The sequence below is a fragment of the Mizuhopecten yessoensis genome, unplaced genomic scaffold, assembly GCF_002113885.1.
Source record: "Mizuhopecten yessoensis strain PY_sf001 unplaced genomic scaffold, ASM211388v2 scaffold11053, whole genome shotgun sequence".
Classification (NCBI taxonomy): domain Eukaryota; kingdom Metazoa; phylum Mollusca; class Bivalvia; order Pectinida; family Pectinidae; genus Mizuhopecten; species Mizuhopecten yessoensis.
Genome location: NW_018408855.1, coordinates 176965 through 201936, shown reverse-complemented (window position 1 = coordinate 201936; position 24972 = coordinate 176965). Strand labels below are relative to the sequence as shown.

Here is a 24972-nt window from a genome sequence, read left to right as displayed (position 1 = left end):
TGTATGTCTAGAGGGTGTTAATAAATCCTGTTTGTTTTATAGCAGTGTCCGTTAACCGTATCAGCTAAATACAGCTGTTGATCAATGGTGATCAAATACAATTATTTACTTGTTTGAATCAAATCAAGATGAAAGATAACTGCGTGCGGTTTATGAAAACAAATATAATCCTTTTACGAACACAACTACTTCTTCAGATCAAGAAAGTGTTGCATCAACATGCTTTTGATAATGTTCTGTTTTACTCATCATAAAATTTTGAAGTTCCAAATTATGTTATAAGTGTACCAAAAACTGCCTTCTCCTTCTACCGCTTGTTCACATGTAATTGATTTTGTCTCCTACTTTCAGACTAGCAACAATATTACCTCGTGTATCACCAATTAAATTAAGTTCATCAAAACAAGCATGCCATATCCGCTAAATCTGGTGTTTCTTGCGTTTGATTACAGTCATGAAATCAAATTTGTGTCCGAGTAAAGGTTTTCATAGGAAATGTTAAGTTGGCGAGGGTATAGTAGATAAAGGCGGGATAGGTAGACTGAGGTACGATGGTAGGGAACCGATGACATTCAGTGTAGTACATGTACGATGGAGATGATACGACGATGATTGGTAAATGACTAGATGTAATGGGTACACCGGTCAGGTGGCGATGATACATACTTCGAGTACCGCGATGACGATGACATGTAGCAATTATAAATGTACGATGAACCGATAACAATCTGTCATCGTAACGTGATCATACCATTTTTATCGTACCGGCGTATCATAATACCATCGATCCATGTTATCGTCTGTTTAGGTACGGTGGTCGTGACCAGTTTTCATAGTTACACGAATGAAAATTCGACACATGTCACAGATTGATCCTGATCAGAATGTCCTAATATCATTTAACAAATACAACAGATGACAAAACTTGAAAGCAAAACTTCTTAGATGATAAATATGTTATTAATAGATACAGATGTTACGAACACTAAATATGCCCGTGTTACATGTTTAAAATGAAGTCAAAACGATAAATAATTCGATAGAGGTCCAGCTGGTACCAGTCCAGGCTGTGTCAGTCAGACTGGGCACAGGAAGAAAAATTACAGGTAATATTACGTGAATAATAATATATAATGAAGTTTGAGTGACTAAGTTATTTTAATGTACATATAAGTAGATGCATTTTAAGTGTCCCAATTCGTCGCTTTCGTCCTTTCGTCCCTTTTCGTCCGATTTTCGTCCTTTTCGTCCCTTTCGTCCTTTCGTCCCGACGACATTCGTCCCTTCGTCCTTTTGTCCTCACGACTTTCGTTCTTTCGTCCCTCGAGAATTTGACGCATTCGTCCGAGTTGCATTCACATTTCAAAATAAGATCTATAAAACCGAGTAGACGTAAAATATTTTTTGCGGTTTTACTAAAGTGTAGCTGTTTATAGTACTTCTCACATGGCTGATATTCATCCGTTTCGGACGAATGCGTCAAATTCTCGAGGGACGTAAGTTGGACGAAAGGACGAAAGTCGTGGACGAAAGGGACGAAAGTTGGACAAAATATGTACGAAAGGGACAAAAATCGGACGAAAAGGGACGAAAATCGGACGAAAAGGGACGAAGGGGAAGGAAATCGGACGAAAGCGACGGAAGCGACGTGTTGGGACCCTTAAAATGCATCTACTCATGTACATCATTATTTTCAAACTTTGTATTCTACAGGTTATTTTATAATACAATGAGTTATGTCATATGAAGTAAACGTGAATGATAATACTAATGAAGTTTGTGTGACACTGTTATATCAATGTACACGTAATATCAAAGGTTTTACTTTATACAAAAACAATGTACGTATTAGACATGTCGCTATGACTGAGTGAGCGATTTGTACAACGATGTGACGAATTATACATTTCGAATGTCAACCGACACGGGCTGTTACGTATGTACCCTTCCCTATTTACTGACTTCCACTTCCGTATTTTCGCTTTCTGTTTGCTTTTTTAGATTCTCGTGATGTTTTGTTTGTTGTTGTGACTCATCGATTACTGTTTTTTATTGACTCTGGGTTCAGGATTAGCCTCTGTCTGTATTTTGCTGTTTAAAAAAATACATAAGGAGATGGTATTGAGTGTAAATTATTACATGTATGAATAACGCATATTTTATAAGATATCCGATACGGGTTATTTTTCTTTCCAATATTTCATCACTTTAGACGATTTCAAGTTATCATACCAGCTAGACTCTGATATAATAAACATTTCAGTATTTATATTGACTTGCTATCGGACATAATAAACCTAGACGTATTAAATATCTCAGAGAAACGTATCAATCAACCGAGATCCTAACGTTTTACTCCCTCTGGTTTACCACGTGTATACTCGTCTGTGTGTTACCCGCTGGTATGTATATAGTTGTGATGCTGTGTCGTGACTGAGCTAAATCGATTTGGCTCATATCTTTAAAAACTTTTGCTTTAGGGCATTTGTGATAAAAATNCCCCCCCCGATATCATCAGTGGGGCGAATGATGCGGCAGCATTGAGAGCTATTCTCTTACCACGATGAGAGGAGGTGGAATTCCACTAGTGGGTTCTGATTATACTGCGGTTTTGAATAGAATTAACTCATTCACCCCTGCAATTTCATAATGAACTATTCCGGCTTTTGAATTGGAAAAGTTAAAATGTGTCTTCAGTGGTGAATGAGTTAATGTACTATGTAATGAACAGTGCAATGTGTAATGATAGTAGAGAGTAAAACATATAAACTCTACTGAAGTTTTGTACTGATATTGTTATTTTAATTGTAATTGTATTGTAATCGATATGTGATAGAGTTAAATTTAGTTATACTTCATATTTAAGTTGATGAACAGTCTAGGGGTGCATACTATTCCCATGCTGGGTTAAGGTGACATTTAGGTTTTAATGTTTCATACAGTTCCTCTCAATCATAACGAAGTTAGGTATCAGCTACACTGGAATAACAGTAGGAGACATTTTTCGTCCAGTTTCCTGTGGTCTCGATGGAATCACTAATACACAGTTATTTTTGGAGCAAATTAACAAAACTTTGTTAAGATTTGTATCCGACTAGAGAGGGTAATTTTAATATTGACGTGGAGGATATGTGTGTCTTACTGTTTTACGTAGATACAGACTGTTACAACATACACAAGGAATGTTACAGTGGAATTAAAATCCGCCAAGCTAAGGAATATACCAGATTGAAAGAGCTGTTTATATTAGTGCTTAAACTTTGAATCATCAAGAAGCCACCTCAGAGATTAAGTAGTGACAGTGAATCCGTCCTTACCCGTACACTACGTGACACTTCAGAGATTAAGTAGTGACAGTGAATCCGTCCTTACCCGTACACTACGTGACATGCTGTAGGGTCGTTATTCCGTCTTTGCGTATTGCAGAGTTATCTTCTCTTGGGAGCAGGTATTGATTGTTACGTCACTTGTTTGAGAGGGTAACGTCATCAATTTTTGAGAAAACGACGTAATTTTCTCGCACAAACCAAGGACGTAACAATCAATACCTGCTCCAAAGAGAAGATACCTCTGCAATACGCAAAGACGGAATACGTACAGTGTAATACCCAGTATTCTAGCAGGTGTCAACTATTGTGTCAGTCCCTTACACTTAGATACTCCCACACATTCCACAGGACTACTGACACAGCTGCATTTCACATTAAGCTGTAGTACTGTGCACTACTATTATCGAGATAATTAATATGTTTCATTTTATTTTTAGGTACTCACCAGAGCATTCAACGTTTAAACGGAAACTGAGAAAGGTAAGTCTATATTAGTTGAATGACCTATGTGCATGTATCAGGAGAATATTTGCGTTCAATGACTTTTCCATTCTTGGAAATCAAGTTATTAGCGGGAGTAGATATGCTAGAAATTGTAGAGGAAATCCGGGATTTTTTTTTTTTTATTAGAAACAACACGACTAATTAACTTATCAAACCATGAACATCAGTGTTGATAATGCACGTTAGTACTGTACGTGTAAAAAATATGAGAACCTAAATAAAATCCAGAGAGAAACTGAACGTGTGTGACATTAACAAAGAATCCAAAAATATCGATAATGAAAAAGAAAAGAAAAAAAGTTTACTGATACTAGAAAAAAACAAAATATTGATTATTTGTTCACGTCACATTTGATCTGGAAGAAACTGTATCAAGTTACCGAATACACACCACCCTTTTGTGAGTAAATTACACGATAATTTTCATTTAAGACACGAAGACGTGCACATCATACTTGTCTTTCAGATAGACTATACGGGTCTTAGATATGTCAATATCGTTTGTATAGTAAAGGCTAAGTTTGATTTGAACACAAAGAGGAATTGAAAACGTGTTTGTGCTCAAAACAAACGTAGCCTTTATTATTCATACAAAACTGATGAATCTTTTTTCCGAATTTTCGTTTTTATAGTATTTTTTATTTTCTCCATTTGTATTTTATCTGTCCATTTGCAAGGCAACACATGAACCGTGTTGCTATACTGCCATATTTAAATGAGTTGCGTACATGAACAAAGGAACTGTCGTGTAGTGCTTTTAAATCGCATGAGATGTGTTTGTGGAATAACTTGTGTTTTCCTCAGTACGTACCGTGTCATTTTAAGACACATTATATTCTCTAAACAACACAACATTTTAAAAAACGGTGACGTGTTTGTTTGATTTTACCTATGACGTTAGACATAAGATAAAGTGTGGACAAAGTAGTTTGAGTACTTTAAGGTAACAAACTAAGGAACTAAACATAGACATTTCTTTACGTTCTCAATGTCTGACATATGACTAACGTATTTACGCGGCTTGTAACCGTCTCGGCCGTTAAAATGCATCATACATTTTATTTAGGTTAAAACCGTTCCAGTGAAATAAATAACGGTTTGCTGGTGTCACGACAGGACTCGGCCTGGCTTCACCTGTAATATGGGTTCCTTAAGGTTAATCAATCTGTAAAAGTACGACCCCGTAGAAGCTCAACACCCATATAGCTCAGTTCGTAAAGTTTTACATCCGTACGATTCCATCACCGTACCAGGATCCGTTAATTACACGTGTGATTACTACTTCCTGCTGGTCTTCGAGTGATTAAAGTACAATAATCAAATATTCATTTAATAAAGTGAGATTTTATTTCTCTGTCCTCTTCACCAGAGTGTCATTAATAGTAAATTAATCAGCGGTCGGCCAATGGAGACGTTCCGTGTACCGTTTGTGTCATACTAAACCAGAAGAATTAATCATTTTTTGGCGATGGAGCCCACATGAGGTCAGAGAGGTTCACGCATATTACAGCACACGTTGGTCCCGGAGGAGACATATATTGCATGATTGGCAGGCATAGGGTTTGAGGCTTTTTGTTTGAGTAGTGCAATAATTCACAATGTCCTACAGGCAGACGCATTCATCCTTATACAAAATGCAGACGGGTCGTTGGCATCGGATTTTGTGCCAACCCAATTCCCCATCATCATCAATTATTCTTGATTAATTACCTTTGGTTTGAAACCGAGATCAGTTCATTCAAGTTGTCTGACGTTGTTTCATAATAAATATGCTAACGATTATTTTTTCTGGAGAAGATCGTTTTTAATCGCCCACCACTGCATGCTGCTTGATGCATGTACATGCAGTGATTGAGCGGTTCAAAACATCAATATAAAATAAGATGATAAATGGGTTTGTTTCCGACATTTATCTATATCTACCTATTTAATCATGTCGTAACGTATATCGATATCCAATGATCAAATGCAAGTCATGGACATGCGCAACATAGTGCACTTAAACTTTTCGATAGACCTGGCCTGGTGAACATTTCACAGGATCTGCACCTTTTTCGATTGAAACATTACTTATATTACATAAGAATGATTCGATTATGTTTCTGCTAGACATGTCTAATATTAACAAAATTTGCCATGCTGAAGAAAAACAGATATTGATAATAAGAATTAACCTCCTTAATCAGACAAAGGTCAACGGAATGCGCAAAATAATTGGGGAGGGAAAGAGTACATCATCATTGATCAATGACGTATAGAGGCATTGTCTTGGGGAGAGATGCATTACACAGGGTAGGGAAAGTAAATATAAAAAAAATACCCGTAAAGCATGGAAGAGAATGATCGTACTCTGAGAGAGAATGTAGAATGATATATGACGTGTACAAAAATCAACTAAAAAAGTAGAGAATACAGCACATCATTCTGAAAAGTATTGCAGTAGCATGCGCATCAGATCTGCATGTGTGCAAGTATGCAAAATAATGACATTAATAAGTTAAGAAACGGTGATTGATTCTATTTTTATGTTAGGGGTGGGGCTGGGAGTTGCGTGGGGGTGGAAGGTTGGGTAGGGTTGTCAAAAAACAGTACAATGCGGTTGAGATTACGGTAGAGACATTTTGTCTGGGGTTTTAAACACGTCTGATACTACCTTTAACAATCGTTTACTTCTGTATTTAATATGAACAGGTGACTGTCTTATATACTTTTTCATAATGATGGACATAGACCTAATAGGACTAAAAACGAGAAAAGGCAGACCTGTAGACTGTGAAGTCACCTGTGTAGGTGTACTTTACAAAACAAATAATAAAAGACATGCGCAAAACACATTTAATCAATGCTGGCAAGATGATGGTGCTTTTCTTAATGATTCTATAATGTATCCTGCCACCACTAGGTGGCGTTAGATTACCCACGAATCAATTTGTTATTATAAATATTGAATTAAGTTTAATTGAAACAAATAGATACCGTCCAAGTAATACTCTCCGGAGACGGTTTAAGCATGTTGTGCCAATAAACACGGGCATGTTGAACACGACACAGGCTGGCATCCAAAGAGGTTTAAACTCAGTGTCCGAACATTGATTGATGAGCACAGTCTGTTAAATGCCAACCGGAATTTAATAACAAATCATTAAGGTATCGTTTGAATTATGTGTTATCGATTTAACCCAATGGAACCGATAAATAATTATGATCAAAAACAGAAAAAAACGTCGACACACATTCGCAATATTGAAATACATGGCAGATATCAAACGACAAAGATAAAAACCAAGTGAACACCCAAACCTAAGGACATGCATCACTAACTTAGGAAATGCTCATTAATGGACGCATTTTATGTAGCACATCCAGATGTTTCTCTTCAAATTAAGTACAGTTTGTAGGTCTCCAGCGAACATATACACAGTATTCACGTCCTTCAGCACGGTCAACAAAGCAGTCTTTAAGATGGACATCACGTCACAATGACAGGCCATTAAATATCAAAGACCCGAATATTATTCAATGCTATACCTATGGTTTATAATAAAGTGACATGACAGGTGCACCCAATTAGCAAGGGAGTCTGGGATGTTGTCATGGAGGAAAGATGATGTAGCATCCGTGAGTGTGAAGTCGGTCAAGTTTGTCAGATGGATTGGAATTCATGTCATTATTTTTATGATAAAAGTAAAAAAGTGAGAGTCTGGCAACCTTAATTTAACGAGCATTATCATACATCAAGTGTTAATAGTTGTATAAGTGAATAAATATATAAATATAAATTAATCAAGATGAATAAATTACAAAAATTTGCCCGTATTTGTTAAAGTTATAAACCTCACCAATATAGTTGAATATTTAATCTGTCAATCAAATTTTATTTCTGTAATTGTTCTCATATACAGTAAGCTATATTAGACTACAATCATGTATCAGCGAAAAGTGATGCAACACAAAAGCTGTTGAACAAGAACGATTGACAACAATATGATTACATCTGCATTTGTCAGTTTAACAAAAGACTGATATACCAATCCGATAGACGTGATTCAAGTTAAGAATGGCGAACCAAAGTAAACAATGTGGAGAAGTCAGTTTTAACAGAAGTCGATTTGATACAAAAAGGCGACACATGTATATAGTTTTCTAGAACTCTCCAGAGTTAACAAACAGGAAAACTTTGTAATACACTATTGTTTGTAAGTACTCTTGGATTCAATAAGGGCAAAGTATATTTGCACCAGTCCTTCTTTGTTAAACCAACTGATTCCAGTAGAGAAATATGATTTGTTAAATAATACATATGCTGTTTTCAAAATAATATTTACAACATTATCAGATGTGACATTAGCTGATATGAATACATACTGTCCATGCAGTTTTGACAAATTAACTTTGACAGCAGCAAAAGTACAATGTACTTTTATTTTGGGAATTTGAATTTTGACTTACGCATTTGTGATATTCGATAAAATATCCAAAAACATTTTAACTTCTTTTACCTAACAGCGTATGTATTTATTTAATGCTACCTTGCCACACACTAGTTTAAATCTATGAAATGTAATGTTATTTGTGTTAATGAATAATTATGAAGTTGAATGTAAACTATGAAAAGTTAGCCATACATTGAAACACATCTTAAAGCATCCCCGCATTTTGATATACATGTACTTTTGGTCGGCAGAATTTCTAGAAAACAGAGTTATGTTTACCTGGGTATCGTTCATTTTGTTTTGATTAATCCTCAGTTTCTATTAGCCTGCTTTATCATTATTTTGTCATTTAACATTGGCGCTGTTGTACAATATTTTTTTTACAACATAATCTGCATATAGAATTGAACGTAGTTCGCGAGTCATTGTGACGTAGATTACAAGGGCGACATATGGACAATATATATGACTTAACTCTAAGCTTGGCAATTTGTAGCATGCTTCCTAAAGCAAACACTAAAGATCATTTACCAGTAACGTAGACGCTTGTATTGGCAGTTCGAATGTTCAAACAGAATACTATGACATCTTAGAAGAAACATAATTCATAATAGTTTTAAGCTAACCTGAATACCAAACATTTTCCTCCTTGAGAACAACAATTTCTTTTAACAATATGATTTTCGATTTTATGAATAAATGGTTCGTGTAATATTGTCGGACATTCTACGAAAAACATATCTGTTAAAATTCTGGTATCATACACCTGTATTTGTATGCGACGGTATGTTTCAGTGAGGTAGCACTATACAGTCGGCATCCGTTCCGCGCTATTACAAGGAGACAAACACGAACATATAACATCCCCTCAAAATACACACACATACACTACACGCATGCATCTTGCACACAGCGGAGGCCGTCCTTAAATGACCTTAGCTATTTATAGGACGTTAAACAAAATAAAACCAAACCAAACCAAATTATACGTCAGTATTGTCTCGGACACAATATCATACCCTTGTGGTCGTTTCCACACAGTTGGTTCACTGCCATCCTTCTACAATGGCTGGGCTCAATATATCACTTCCTTTTCTACATATTAACTCGTCGCATTGGGTGTGGTACACGGACAGTTATCCGGGGCATTAACCTACACATGGTTAGGAGTAAATTACCACGGCCATGAGGAAACTAAACAATACTATGTACATTTTCAATAATTCTATCCAGATAGTTAAACTCAAGGAAAGGTGGAACTTTCATCAATAAATGACGATTTCAATTCTTACAATATCACGTTACTGTACATCCTGGCATGGTAAAGCTTCAACAATGCTCAAACCAATATCTCCTTGTGTAGCAATCTGTTAAACGAACCCGGCAACGGAACCTTTAGACTAAGTTGTTACATTGAGTCTATGCAATATCTCTGAATTTCAACTCAGAATAGAAGAAGTCATTATCACTCGCTGACTTTCTAACATTTCAGGACGTTGATATTCCGACAATAATAGATACCCAGTACATTACAGGTTTTGATGGCTAAATACTAGTTTTGCTAGAACCAAGAGTCTACAATATCCTCCACAATGCCCAACATGACAGACGTGGTGGTGGATTGGCTGTCTTGTTCCTGAAATAATGAAGTGTTAAACATTTGATTCCCAACCAAGATGATGTCTACTCACACACACCGAACACATGACCTTTCTGACCGCGCTGGTGTTCCAAACTTCAGATTGTGTGTTAGCAACATCTCTCCCCTCCATTCAAGCACAGCAGCGTCTTTTCTGAAGACTGGTCTATCTAAATAGACTACAAAGTTGCAGTTCCAAAGGAGATCATTATCACACTCATGTAGATGCTCGTCAGTGTGCCAAGATCCTCGATCCTTTGGGTCTTGTGTAACTTGTGACAAAAGCTATCTAAATCACAGAGCTCACAGTGGATGTAAACATCACTAGAGAAGATAAATCTCTTCAACGGTCTTTTCGGTGCGGTGTGGTGTTACAAAAGACCCTTAGGTAAAAATTCTGGTGTTTGCGACGCATTCAATTGCGGTAAACCAGGTCGTGTGAAGGAGAAAGTCAGCTTAAGGAAATGCCTCGAATTTACATCAAAGACATTCAGTTTTTTGCTACTTCCCCGTCTATTGAAGGTGGCGTGGATGATCCTGAGCCATTCATAATTGGTTTTGAAGCACTTAGTGAACAGCATACATCTGTTCGGGCAAGAAAATGCATTAACATGCAAATTAACACTTGACGTATCCAAACGTCACCAATACGGATGCATACAAGACTTTGATGCATTTATTTGTTACATGCTCCTGTTTTTGAACTACGATAGTAGCACTGCTCTGTAGCCGTCTGCGGAGAGTCCAAAACGCTATGGCTTGTCTGTTACTTGTATGGAAAACGTACATGTACAATGTTGTCATATACCCGTTCTATACAAAGAACTAAACAGTTATTTCGAGTTCAAGGGAGATTGTCAACATCATTGTAGATGGGACAGGACCCGTTCTTTAACCTCAAACCCAAAAAGTTAAAGCAAACATTTTGAATAGTTTACTATCTGCTCCCAGAAAGTTGAAAACTCTCGTCGAATTCAATAGGCGTTCCCAAACACACTTTTTTGAGTTAGTATTTTGGACTTTTGTAAACAAGAGTTTATCTTATATGTATAGGTAAAGCAACGACTGTGAAAAAGATAGTGTATATGAATGTATCCCTTGTACAATATACGCCTGGGTTACTCTCGAACGATTTTTATACATGTACTTTAGAAAACTTAAGAATACTTATGCAAATTATATAGGACAGACAGTAATTGTTGCGTTGTTTTCATTGTTTCTCGTATGTTTCTATCAGAGTTGTTGACGAGACGATGACATAATCGTGTACTTCGTGCCTATTTCCAACAAATCAGATAATGCACACTGGCAGGGGGTGATTTTTTTCCATCTGGGAAAAATATAATAGTTTCTCCATATTCGCTCTAGACATAACCTGTACAAAGTCGACATGCCCACAGAGATAAATACCGGGTCTGTTGTTTTTCGTTGCGTCTAAGGTGCACCTCTAGGTATCTATATACGTTTATAAATGTTAGTGTACAACCCAAAGATATACCAATACACCTTTCATTGCCACTTAGAATATATCAAACGGATCGAAACTACACTGGTGCCAGTAAATTGCTAGGTATGTACCAACACGATGGTACAGGCAGCTGGAAATGTAAACATATGACGAGAAGTACAATGTACTATGGTATAATTTAACATGTTTCCTCTTCGGACCAGATGCCGTGCCATTATTACGTAGGAGAGATTATCATATATAAATGACAAATGTCTGGAAATATCAAGTATAAATCTTTTTGACCACCATAACACACTCTGTAACTACCGTAGGAGATGACCAATAGTTCCCCGGGGCCGAAGGAGGTCAAACGGAGTAAGGAAAGGCCCTCACATTCGGAAACCAATAATCCCCCTAGTTTTTTTTGCTGCGATTAATGTTGATTTTATAAGTCTGCGTTTAATTCAGATTCTGTCCTTGTCTGCAAACCTTTTTATTTTACGTAATAGGACGAGATGATGTATGCTAGCAGACGAATATCGATAATTTTGAAATGCAATGAATCACGTTTTAAGAAATCAAATGTCATTGGTAATCTTTTCATATGACACATGCTTTCAGAATTCGAGGAAATTGTGATTTGATAACTGACAACTAAAAACTACTTCAGGCTTATATGCTTTATAATTTTATTACTGGATGTCACTGTCAGGGTTTCGATTTCTTAAATGATCATACCTTTTTTAAACTCTTGGACTGCTTCCTATAATAAGAATCTCACATCTCCTTATGTACTGGTCAACATGCTACTTGTCATCTTTGGATTGTGTGTCTTACAATGCACTATACGGATCAAATCCCGAGAGATGTGCTAACATCCGGGCTGTGTTGGGTCTGGAAAATGTCCAGACTGGTGCTTTCCATGTGTCTGTAGCGCGTTAGGCGCCGTTCGGAACACCATATATCAGCGTTTGTACGACATGTTTCCACTCTGCTTGACTCAACACGACATGTATCAATACATGCTGTGGTCTTCAGGGGAAGTGGATACTTGTCAGGTTCGTTTTTTCTTGTGTCATTGCTCATGTTTTATTGTTTGATGTGAAGATTTGTTTTTTTAAGTAATATAAATACAATTTGAATAATCAACACTGATGGAAAACAGTTGAAATTAAGAAAACATAAAACTCCGCCTTTACATCGAAAGTACTGAATTGTTGTTTCCCATGTTAATTAAAACACGATGCAAGAAGACATGTGACTCAAGTGTCAATAAAACAGCTTGAGTCTTGGCTACGGTAAGGGGAACTTAACACCATCTTTTTAGTTCTGTTATTGAAATATTAAAACGTTCCATTAATCTACAATGTATATCCTCTCCACAGGGAGACTGCGTGTATGCCCACCGACACTAGGTGTTGACGCTCTATCAAACAATTACCCAATAAAACAATGAGATGATCTTCTACTTAAGTGCCATTTTTGGTTCTGTACGATAACGGTGGCGTAAAAAATAAAATATAGATATATAGGCTTAGGGGCTGCATTTAGATGAACAGAACATAATACACTGTAACTGTAAAATAAGATTGTATCAATCAAAATCCGCAGCATTGTTTGCACGACCTGCAGGGGGTACTTGGTTGACTAAGATTCACGTTATCAACTAGAGGAGATCCCGATAGGACATTTAATCGGCATTCATATACGTCATTGTTTGGTATATGCGCTATCGCGTTCTATTTATGTATTTTTCATTTCATTTTTATTAGAGCTAATAGTTATCATTCACATATTGATCTTAATATGTGCACTAGGCGTTCATGTTAACAAAATATTGATAAGCACGGTTTTAAATTTGACTAATATATTATGAGGCATTTGGAGAAAGTAATAACATGATCGCATTGAGAGTATCTTCTCATTTTAATAACAAATGATTCAGAATAACTGATGTGGAATCAGTTCGCTTTGATCATCCGCATTTTATCAGGGAATAATGTCATTGGTATTCCTATATCGGACTACGGTAAGTAGAGTTGAGATAATCGAAACATGTAATCTATTACCGATACACCCGGCCATCAAGTCATCAATACTCATTGTACCACTGCGGGGTGAAACTCCCCATCTGTGGCGTCGACCCACCGATTCCAATAACTGTCCTTTCTGCCTTTCATGCGATATAGAGATAGCATACATAGCAGATCCTAAAAGACTTCTATAGTCGGTATATCATAAAATTCACAAAGCGATCCATAGACTAGGCGACGATAATGATTTAACAGTCATACAGCCATTATAAATACTTTGATGTGTTCCGCAGAGGGATTCAATATCGGTCCCGCGGTTTCAATGTGTAAACCTTTCCCCATGAAATTGAAACACTTAACTAAATGCTGAATTTTCTATGATAAATGTTCGCGGAAATAGCGTGTCTCTGTAGACTTGTTATACAACATACCCATATATAATGCATTACTGAAATGGGAGGGGCGCATTAGCCGTTACACGATATATTTCTCCTATTTTTTTCGCTTATTAGTTTATCATGTTCAATGACAAACACACATTACTCACACACAGAGAGGCAGTCGGTGAATGAAGACCATGTATTTGACCTGACGATCAACTTAGTGACAGATCTCTCCGTACGGTACTTACGTAATGGCCCTCCCGACTTATCCGTATAGTGTTGAGTTTCCACACTCCTACAGCGGACCGACGGTTTTGATCTATAAGGGTATATATAACCGGATATCTTGCCTTCATACACGTAACCAGACCCTCCTCTCCATTTGTAACATAACCGTCCACTATTAATTGGTCCGTTACGACAACGACCACATGACACGGTATTAGTACTGCTGTAATGAACCACCAAACCGAGGTGTTTAATTACTTCTCCATCATCCCATATATCACTGTTTGTTTTTACAAATGATTATTCTGTTTCAGAGTACTATGTACAATACTATAACAAGCAGGGGTGAGGGGGCCCAGAAATTAATTTTGGGTGTTTCCCAATATTTTAAACTCAGAAAAAGTCTCAAAAAAACTAATAAATTATAATTGACATGTCGGTTGTACATGTATACTACTTTTGGCACCAAACAATATATAGAACTTCATTATTTCTGAGATTGTGACAATTATAATTTTTACCTGTCGAGCAGAGAGAGGGATTTTTTTTTTTCTGAAGATGTAATACTAAACTTGTTCAAGCACTGCCAAGCGTAGAAAGCTAAAATTTATCGGACACATTATTTCCATTGTCAAACAGATCGAATAAGGCATAGAACAGTTGTCTGAGTTTGCGGTATTATTCCAGTATTTATATTTTATGATGGCCGAGCGGAGCGAGTGTAAACAAATTCTCTGAAACAATAATAATAATAATAATAATAATAATATACAACATTTGATATATCGCCCTATCAAGCTAACATAAGCCACTCTAAAGCGCTTTACAGCACATAGATATACAATTAATACAATAAGGATATACAATTTTGAGGAATTCGCAGGAGCTGCCTTATGAGGCGCTAACTACTAGTCCTATGCCACCTTGCTAATATCCCCCTATGTGTGTATGCATGCATGTGTGCTGGAGATGTATTGTGTTCTGTTTGTAGTTGGACCGTGCTTCCAATGGCATCTTTTTTATAGTGCCACCTCACTTGAATGCTACATCACAGTTACCGCAACATCTACCCCAGACCGTTTTATTCTCCACCTGGGTTGTTGGAGTTGTGTGGGCAGGAGAAAAACACTTTCTCTGATATTCCATGCGTGCGACGCAATGGTAAAAATGTAGGTTTTTGGTTAAAATGTTGATGTTTGTGTCATGCCTTTCATGTGCATGTAGTTTAGGCGAGCATTTTGACAATTAAATATTAATTTATTTTGTTATAAATCTGAATTATGATTTGACTGCTTGTCTTTTATTGTGAATTTCTATGCATGCAATGTACAAGGACAACACCTGTTAAAAATGATATATATATAAATGCCAGGCTTTTATGCTAACATTGGTTATTATTCACCTGATAACGTGATGCTAAGGTGGATGCTTTATTGTCTTTGACATTTTTGAAATTTACATTTTTTAACAGGTATAATAAATCACTCCTGGTGATCATGTGTACATGAAACCACAGATGCAAATACAGGTTTATCTATCATGAGATGGAATCTACCTTTGAAATAACAACTAACATATATACCTTATTCCAACAGATGGTTGTATCCTCTCTCAACGGAAATTTGGGTTTTAAGTATATTTGGACTTGCCAATATGTACAAAATGAAAATCTTTTTTTTTTTTTTTTTTTTTTTGCATATGTATGCTTAACGTGTTCATGATGTATTTATCCAAGAATTACGCAGTGCTTTTGATGCATCTTCAAAATGGTATTTGTACAAGCCTCTTGTTGATACCTTTTGCGTCCAGTTCTATCTGACTAAGCCCATTAATATAAGGATAAAAAAGTCAATCTCGCATGCAAGCACACAGTCTTAACATAGAATCTGGGCGCTATAATTACATTCCAAGAGGTCAGAGAATATGTACAGTCTGCGATAAAAAATGATATCGAAGATGAAGTACATTTTGTACTACATTGTCCTGCATATTCTAATTTAAGAAAAATATACATCAAACAGTATTATTATCGACATGTCTGTAGGCATATATATATTTGAATGGAATTGTCCTCCGCCATCTTGTACATCACATATGAATTTTGAATATTTAATCATGTATGTTTGTAACCTATATGCTGTATTGCATTTGGATATAATAAAACTTGAAACGGACAGGGTGATCACCACACCGTGACATTAGAACAATACGATTAGGTAGACAGTCCGTTGAGCCTTCATCACTGACCTGACTGGAGACCCTACTAATATATAAACAAAATAGGATTAATCCCCTATTGTTTAGAGTATAAGTAGTGGACTCCTTGTTTGGGCAACTGCATCCTTAGGCATATATAGATATTCATACTTGCCAAAGAAAATCATAGTTCACAGGATGGTTGATATTAGAAGAAAATCCCATATGAAAAAGAGGAAAATCTTCAAAAACCTAAGTCCAGATTATTTTTGGTCACATAAAAAGGTTGTTGCCCTGGCAACCCCCCTGGGTCCGCCACTAACAAGGACGTAGACGATTTAAATATGTTTTAATATTAAGGTAATATGTTGTTTATAATATTAAAAAATATAAAGAAGCTTACGTCTTGCTACCTTTTTGATTGCACACTTGGGCGATACGCTAGAGAACGATTAATTGGTTCGGTGTTAGAATATTACAGATAAATTCGGAGCGTTGCACGGTATCATTTATTTTATAGATATTGTTAATTGAAATGTTTTGCGGGAGGTTCACTCCCCCATACAACATTTTATTTGTAAGGGGGATAACTCATATAATTACATAATTTTTGACCTCAGTATCATGCAAATAAGATCATATTTTTAACATAAATTGTTGAGAAAATATCTTTTAATAAAACAGGGCTTTTGCGGAGAAAAACCCAAATATCCGGATATGCTAAGCTCCTTGCGAATCCCCAGCCATTGCAAATCTCCACCATTTGTCTGGACACAGTTGGGTGTACCAAGCTGCTCAATGATTTACCGTTACTGTACTCGATATTAATACACTATCTATCGGACATGGCTGTTTTTATGTGGCAGTTACCAACAGGCAGTCTTGTGACACCTAACGCTTGTAACGTCCATCTGATTCGGATCAATGCTTGTCATTTAGAAATCTTGCCGTCGCGAGAGATGTTGCCAGCGCATCATATGTTCTTCGACGTAGAAGTTCTAGAATTAACTGTCGCTCACACTTCTCCACAATCTTGGAATGAATGCCCGAGGTGAACTTGTCATGCAACACGTGACTGACTTCCGTTTACATCCGACAACGTGTTTTCCTTTAAATGCAATTTGTCAAGTGTGAAATTCTCTAATTACGCCTATAGCTGTTAGATGTGGCCATGGTACGTAGACCATCGGGATGGTCAGCAGACACAACTCAGTAGTACGAATCGTTAACAATAGCTTCGAGAATAACACGGAGACGTTCGATTATTTCCGCGTCAGTGGTCCATTCATACGGAGTTCATGTACGCAAAGTCTTGTTGTTTGTGATGTTCCTCGAGTAGGACAATAAACTTGAAGACGAAACCTTGAAATGTATAATGCTTGATTAATGTTCAATTAAGAACAAGATAAATGTCTATTTCAGATGGTCATCAAAACCTGACTGAAACAATGAAACAATAGGTAAACCATGAAGCTGGTGTGTGGTGTGCTTGTTCCAATATCACATGTTTCACCACTGTAACATATATTTAATGTGCTTTAATATACACTATTTACTTGACAAAGGAAGCAGACGTTTTCAAAATCTCGCAAAATAAGTGTTCAATTCCTGTTTGTTTTCAAAGAAAACTTAGTATTTATGATCTCTAATAAAGTTAAAAAGTATTCTATTGACAAAATAAATTTAAAAAGGGATATATCTCGGACACTCAAACTTTGACACGATTTGTCTTTCAATAGTTAGTTCCTCCAAAACATCTTAAAACTGTATTCACATGTACATATACGATCTCAGCTCTTGACGTCAGCACGCTCCTGTCATTCCAACAAGCTATATTCTGGTGTCGCTAATGAATACCGCTAGAAGTAGTGCCGAACTTTATCTAAAGGCTTATGGACAATTTGGGGAGAGAAAAATGACTTTTTGGCATTCGATTGCATAAAGAAATCGAATCTGGCGAAGGAAACACCAATTAGGCCCAAACCAGGTCGGATTGGACGCATTTTAAGTGTTGTAAAATAAGATGTGTTTTTGAATCCCCTTTATACCTTTCGGTGCCGAAATTCTCCATTTCTTTCAATCAATTATGCATTCGAGTTATTTTGCCGTCGCAGTATACACGGGTCATTAATGGCCGGAAGCGATCTACACGTGAACTACGCGCGTAACAGAAGAAATGCGTAATGGACATGCCAGCGATAATTGGGAGTCTTACTAGTGATGCCGAAATAAAGTCCCTAGAGGCAATCAACGGATTTATCGGGGACTGCAAATTCTGTCCGCCATTTTAATTAATAGTCTTAAATCGTTTGCAGTATTTCCTCTCGGGTTTACATGTAAGGATCGCCGTGGGACAGAACCTGTCTTTGTAGAATCAACAGACCCAGAGATATATATTTATTTATAAATTTTCACGTGAAAAGTGTTTGATTTATGTGTAGTAAGTAGTATAAGTAAATTCACGGCTGCAGTGTCCTAACTTGACACTTCCTACTGCAGGTATCCTCGCCCATGCCTTCGATTTTGTCATTACATATTCTAAGGGAGTCGAAAACGTTCACGTAAGTGTACGACCTAGGAATTTCAAGGACGCACTGTTGTGTTCTATTTTAATACTTCAATATTCAACAGACGGAGCTCTATCAATCTGGCCTGTTTAGATTAGATAACATTGATGCGTGTTAAACAGAGCAGGTTAGATGAGGAATGTATTTCTGTCGTTCTTTATAGTTTTTACGAATGTCATCTGTTATCATACACCACAGCTTGAAACAGCGTTTGACTCCTTTGATGGAGGCCACTGTAGTCTCTTTCGTCACACGGAGCTGCGTAAAGTTGGATTAAAACCGTAGTTATAAAAACACAAGGATACTGAATTGACTTATTGTCAACTACCTTTGTTCCTCGTTGAGATGATGACATACACAATTTAAGTAATAAATCGGCTCATTGAGACCCAAATATAGGTTTAAGTTGGCCGAATGCGTACGCGTGTACGCGCTACATGTTAAAAATGTGTATCTATTTGAATTTTGCTATTTATCATTAAATAACAAAAGAAAATTACAAATATCATTCCTATTGAATGGTTTCCGATATACTCACGTGACCTCTTATGTTGTCTCCACGACACTAACAGGAACATACACGCTAACTTTAAGGCCTTAACTAATCGTAAATGTCTTAAAACACGTTTACGACTATTCATTCATCGACGATACCTATACTCTACAAATGAACACAAACACTTTAATTAGGTACAAGATCATTTATTTTTTTTAATTATATAAACTCTATTTATTCTATAACAATTATGAAACACGTTTTCTAACTTAATTAATTACTTTTGTCGTCCCGGATGGCGGCCCGCAGTGGGTATTAATGTGGAAGGAAACCAGAGGAAACCCACGTGGTCGACAGCTCACCCAATACATTTTTACGTCTGATCGGAGAATTGAACCCCGATCGCCTTGGTGAAAGGCGAGTACGTTATCCACTGCGCCGGCCGACCATCGACACCTATAAGAACACATTATATTGTAATTATGTATGGACATTAATGCTACCGTTAACAACACCCAAACCAACATTAATGTTTTCTTTTACGGCGCCAAAATGAACAGTTATGTTGTCTTTACGACAATTTAATGCGCATTAATGCTGTATTTAAAACTACAATGCTTGCAGTACGCGACTATTTATGCTTTCTTCAAGTTAATTATAAGAACCTATATTTTAATGTTATGACTCTTATATGCATGTCTAACCTTAAAATTGTTTTTGGTTCGGATCTACGATGCTGTTCGTTGTAACTTGACGAATTAAAGCCAATGTCAGTGTAATAATTGTGATATAAAGCAGCTTATGATCGATTCCAGTGTCTTACCAAATCATTTACGCAATCGCCGTCGATATTAAGTCATGAATCAGAGATTACATTTGGATTTCCTGTCGATATTTTGCTTCAGTCTAATTACGAGGACCGATATTAGCATATTTCGCTAGATGATGAAGGGTACGCCGTCCCTGTCGTCGACGTCACGTGGTTGCATTCTCTGACGTCTGAGTTCAAGTTAGTAAGAGCCACTGATTTGCACTATAACGTTTTAATCAGTTTATGTTTCCGGAGATCTGAACACCAATCGCATGATTGAAAAGCTACTCAATCACAAATCAGGATTGGATTGCTGCGATTAAGTGTAGTATCTTGTCCGGCATTACGTTTGTGACTGTTAATGTGTACTGTATTCACTGTACACATATATCTATGGTCATACGTACATTGACTTGGCGCAATATATAACGAAAACAGACACAAAAAGTGCAGGCATTTTATGATAGCTATACTAAAACTTTTGGTATGTTGGAGAGGATGTCAGGACGCGCTTGGAGGTACGTTCCCTAGCTACACACAGCCTTGTATCAGCTCGATTGCAACATTGCACTTGATAGTATTTGATTGACGGAGAGAAACGAGGAGATGGGCCATGATTTCCCCGGGGGTCCCGGCACAGATGGGGGCTACAGCCCATCTATGGCCAATCGTTCACACGGGGATCTCAACTCCTCCGATGGTGAGCTTGCAATAACAATATAAACGCCCTCTCTGAAATGAGAAACATATCTCCGGCAAGTATCCTTCGTCCAATTTGACCTTCGACTTCTCTGTCCTTCACTGTTTCATAATAGACACAATGTGTGATGGTATCAGCTGTTATTTAACCTTCGACATGCATAGGGATGGATGCGTCCTATTGAACGTCCCCCCCCCGCCCCCCTCCTAAAATTGACGTGCAGCTTGGACATTTACGAAATATGGAGGGATACACGCATAGGTGTGTTGCTGGTCTAGTTTCCTTATTTAATATACACGCATAGGCGTATTGCTGATCTAGTTTCCTTGTTTAATATATACTATTTAAGGGTGATGTAATTGCTTATCAATGAGAAAACACGCCTGTGTTTTTTTGTAAGTTTTGCATGGCTTATGCGATATATGTTGTCGCCAATTTGTTTCGGATTTGGCTTCATCATAACAGCTGATATCATTATTCAGTGTTATAACGTCGCCCGCAGTTATTAGAGCCCCTCAAGGAACCCTTGATGTACCATGACCCAGACTGACCCTGTATCATGACACCTAGAAAGCGAACTTCTGATCAGGGCCAAAGAGGAGTACCACAGAGAGACAAAGCCAAACGAGGGTAGAGTCGATACGAAACATAACAACACAGACGCCCCAACTGTTGCAACAAAAGCAAAATCACAGCTACATGTAACTAGCTCTCTGATACATTCCAAGAAAAGGGAAAGTGACCCCCGATTCTGATATTGGGCCACATATTATTTATCTCGTGCAAACAATGAATGATTACAGCAAGACAATTATTTCATAACCTATCAACATAGATTTTTATCTAAATGAATAGATTTTTACCTAAATGAATAGATTTTTACCTAAATGAATAGATTTTTTCAATCATTGAATGATAGACCTTAAATACGATTTTCCCATTAAAACAGTGTTTTTTTTGTGTTTTTTGTCTTCAGTTGTACATGTATCTGATTTATATTTAAATTGTTTAATAGTGCTTACATTTACAAAATTAGTCGAGTGATTGTTCAATACATCGACGATTTTTTTAACGAATCTTTCAATATCTAATCATGAAAGTGACATTTTTTAATTTTAAAAAGATGTCCCCGTGTGTCGAAGAGCCCGGACACTTGACAGTCGTACAGAGGGTTAACGGCTGCTGACTATAATATACGATTGGTAAGATAATTGTAATACTATATACATTGTACATATTCCTTTATGTTACAATGCGTGTCAAATACATCCATGTCGTGCGTGCATTTAAAAGACATTAACGTTTGGCTGAAAATGCAGCCATTTATTGTAAATGCTAAAAATAGTAGTGCTATTATCACGCTGTTACATGTAGACAACAGTTATTAATTTTTCCATGATTCGGTGTCTGTGGCGTGACCGTGTTCAGTAGAGATAGTCCTCCCGGCGTTATTCCTCTTATATCTTCGATAACATGCGTGAAGACTGCCGCTTATAACACAGATAATACAATGTTTTAAAAACCTGATATCACACATGCCGCAGAGTTAGGTTTACCCTAATAAAGATTAATCTACTATCAGAGGACGGGGAGATCCCGAACACTTCTACATAAGCCGTCCAGGGTGTAATGTAGGAGACACTTAAAGTGATCAAACCGTGAGTTATTGGTTAATGAAAAGCGGACTGTTTCCGTCTGATATTTGATAAGGCCAATGGAAGATAAAACAGCCGTCATGTATATTGGAATAAATCGCATTGTCTCCAATCCCGTTAATGTGATGTTATGGCAGAAAAAAAATCGCTCATAATCAGACAAGTTTATAACCTGAATTCGTCTTAACGTGGTCCGTATAGGGCAAATCGATTTATACTGCACTATTTCTCCGTGACTACAGCACTTTTATCGATAAAAACTTTTACATAAAAAACTTTAACTATCTATAATTAAAAAAGAAATATGATTATTTACAGTTTTAATGAAACCATCAAGTTTTCAAGTTCCCTTGTTTTTTCTTTTTGGTAGTTGTTTTTCTTTTGCGTTTAACTACTGTTGATACTGTATATTACATATATACAATTACGTAGTAGTCAAAAAGAGAAGAGTGCAAAGCAATCTTTAAAATGATAAATAATCCTTTAAATCAGTCCTAGACACAGAATATAAGCTTTTATGTAATATTTAATGATATGTAGTGATATATTTCTTGTACAGGATTTAATACGCTCTACAACAGACTCAATACATGATAATTGTTATAATAAAAAACGTTTTGATTGTAACAACACTACAGTTGTTAAACTTTGAAGTTATAAATTAAATAAATATTTTCCCAATGATTCTCCAGTTCATTTTTGAAACCGTTTGAATTATTAGTACATCCTACATTTTCCCCATAGTTCATTGTAGCAGTCCTTAGTAAAAATCTGTTTTCCTCTTTAATTGCACACTGTTGGGGGTATATTTTCAAAGAAAAAAAATGTTAGCGTAAGAAACATGTAAAGGAATCGAATCGTTGATATTGCATTGCATATTAGAAAATGGGATTGAATCAACGTAAGGATGAAATCAGTCTTAAAGGTAAATTATATGCAATTAATTTGTACTGAACAAAATCAAATGAATAAATTATATCATTATGACTATGAAGGTTGATATCGTACTGTACCTGACTCCAGGTCTACATAGACAGCCTTGGCGACATTTATGGATTAACTTGAATATATTTTTCATGTTATGGAGATATAACACAAAAAAAACCGGAGTGTACTCTAAATAAACCGTTTATGATGAGAGAACACTCCGGTGTTTTGTGTTATAGCTCCATAACATGAAAAATATATTCAAGTTAATCCTTATAATTTAATCTACTATACACAATCCCTGTTGAAATCCACTTTTATTGATGGACTCTTTTCTCTTAGAAGTTATTGCGCTGTAGTATCAGCCAATCAATAACAAACCTCGACGTCTTTTTTTACGTTATGGGCTGATAACTCCAAGTTTTAAGCCAATGAAAATGCTAGTTACAAGCAAGATTAAATTATAACGTGTTGTCGTTTAGACTGTTAATGTCCGGTGTATATTGCTCTATAACATTAATTAAGTGATGCCGTATAGCCGTTAAGTTGAGGTCGTTTACCTCATAATGGCCATTTTGTCGAAGAGTGTTGTGTAATAAACACCATTAACTGCACTTTGCATGCATTTTTTAAAGTGTCCATGTTGTATAATTAATTTAAATTGTCACACCAGCCAAGTCATCAAATGTGTTTTAATTACTCTTGTCTATAAAACACTTTGTACTAAATACGCATGTTGGGCGATTTTTGGTAAGATAATACTATCTAATGAGTTTACTGGAAACGTGTGTGTAATAATGGTTATTTTATAGACATATTAATTAAACGTGCTTGTTAAAAGAAATCGTCTTCATCCGATATTACGTAAGAACATGTACGTACTTGCATACTTAAGTTAAGTTGGACTTGCGCAAAAACAAACATGAAAAGTATCAGTAAAAAATCAACTGTCATTAACAAAATGTTCAAATTAATGATAATTACGCTGTAACAGTACTGGCCACCTCAGCACTAAACGTTTCTCGGTGGTAACTTAATATTAATCGCTGACGGAGTGAATTTCTCAAGAGCCTGTGTCACGTATGATAATACGTCCTGATTCACGTAGCTATTGAGCCTTTTAGCCTGAGTGTTTTGTCAGATGGGTGTCAAGCTGCGTCAATGATAGGCTGCGGTCGTCATAACAAATCTCCATTACATGGAAGATATTTCCACCATGGTAAGAGTTTAGTTCATCATGTCCGATATCGCCAGGGACACCCCCATGTATTGTACTTTGGTACCTCCTTAGATCTGACGGGAGACACCTTAGCGACTGCCGCGTGTAACTGGACTCGACTACTTTCCTGAATGAGGTCGGAATGGTGGGTTCCATGAAGTTTTTCGTTTAGTTTCGGTATCTTTTTATTGCATGTTGTTTGTCATGTTTTTTCACCACTAGATGGAGCACTCCATGCCATGTTTCCCGCCACTGGATGTGACACCAAATGCTCCGTTACTAGCCACTAGATGCGACACCCAATGCTCTGTTACTCGCCACTAGATGTGACATCATATGCTCTGTTACTCGCCACTGGATGTGACACCCAATGCTCCGTTACTCGCCACTAGATGTGACACC

General features: G+C 36.7%; 1 protein-coding gene across 3 annotated transcripts in view; it reads left to right on the top strand.

Moving 5' to 3' along the window:
- Window positions 1-24972, top strand: part of LOC110465093 (5-hydroxytryptamine receptor-like) — a 154355-nt gene that overhangs the window by 94633 nt on the left and 34750 nt on the right. For 2 of the 3 annotated variants that reach the window (XM_021520674.1, XM_021520676.1), the window contains exon 2: window positions 3767-3809. The gene's annotated coding sequence lies outside the window, so the exon portion shown is untranslated. Of the gene's footprint in view, window positions 1-3766; window positions 3810-24522; window positions 24571-24972 lie in introns of those variants that run through there. The other variant, XM_021520678.1, reaches the window with a different exon arrangement.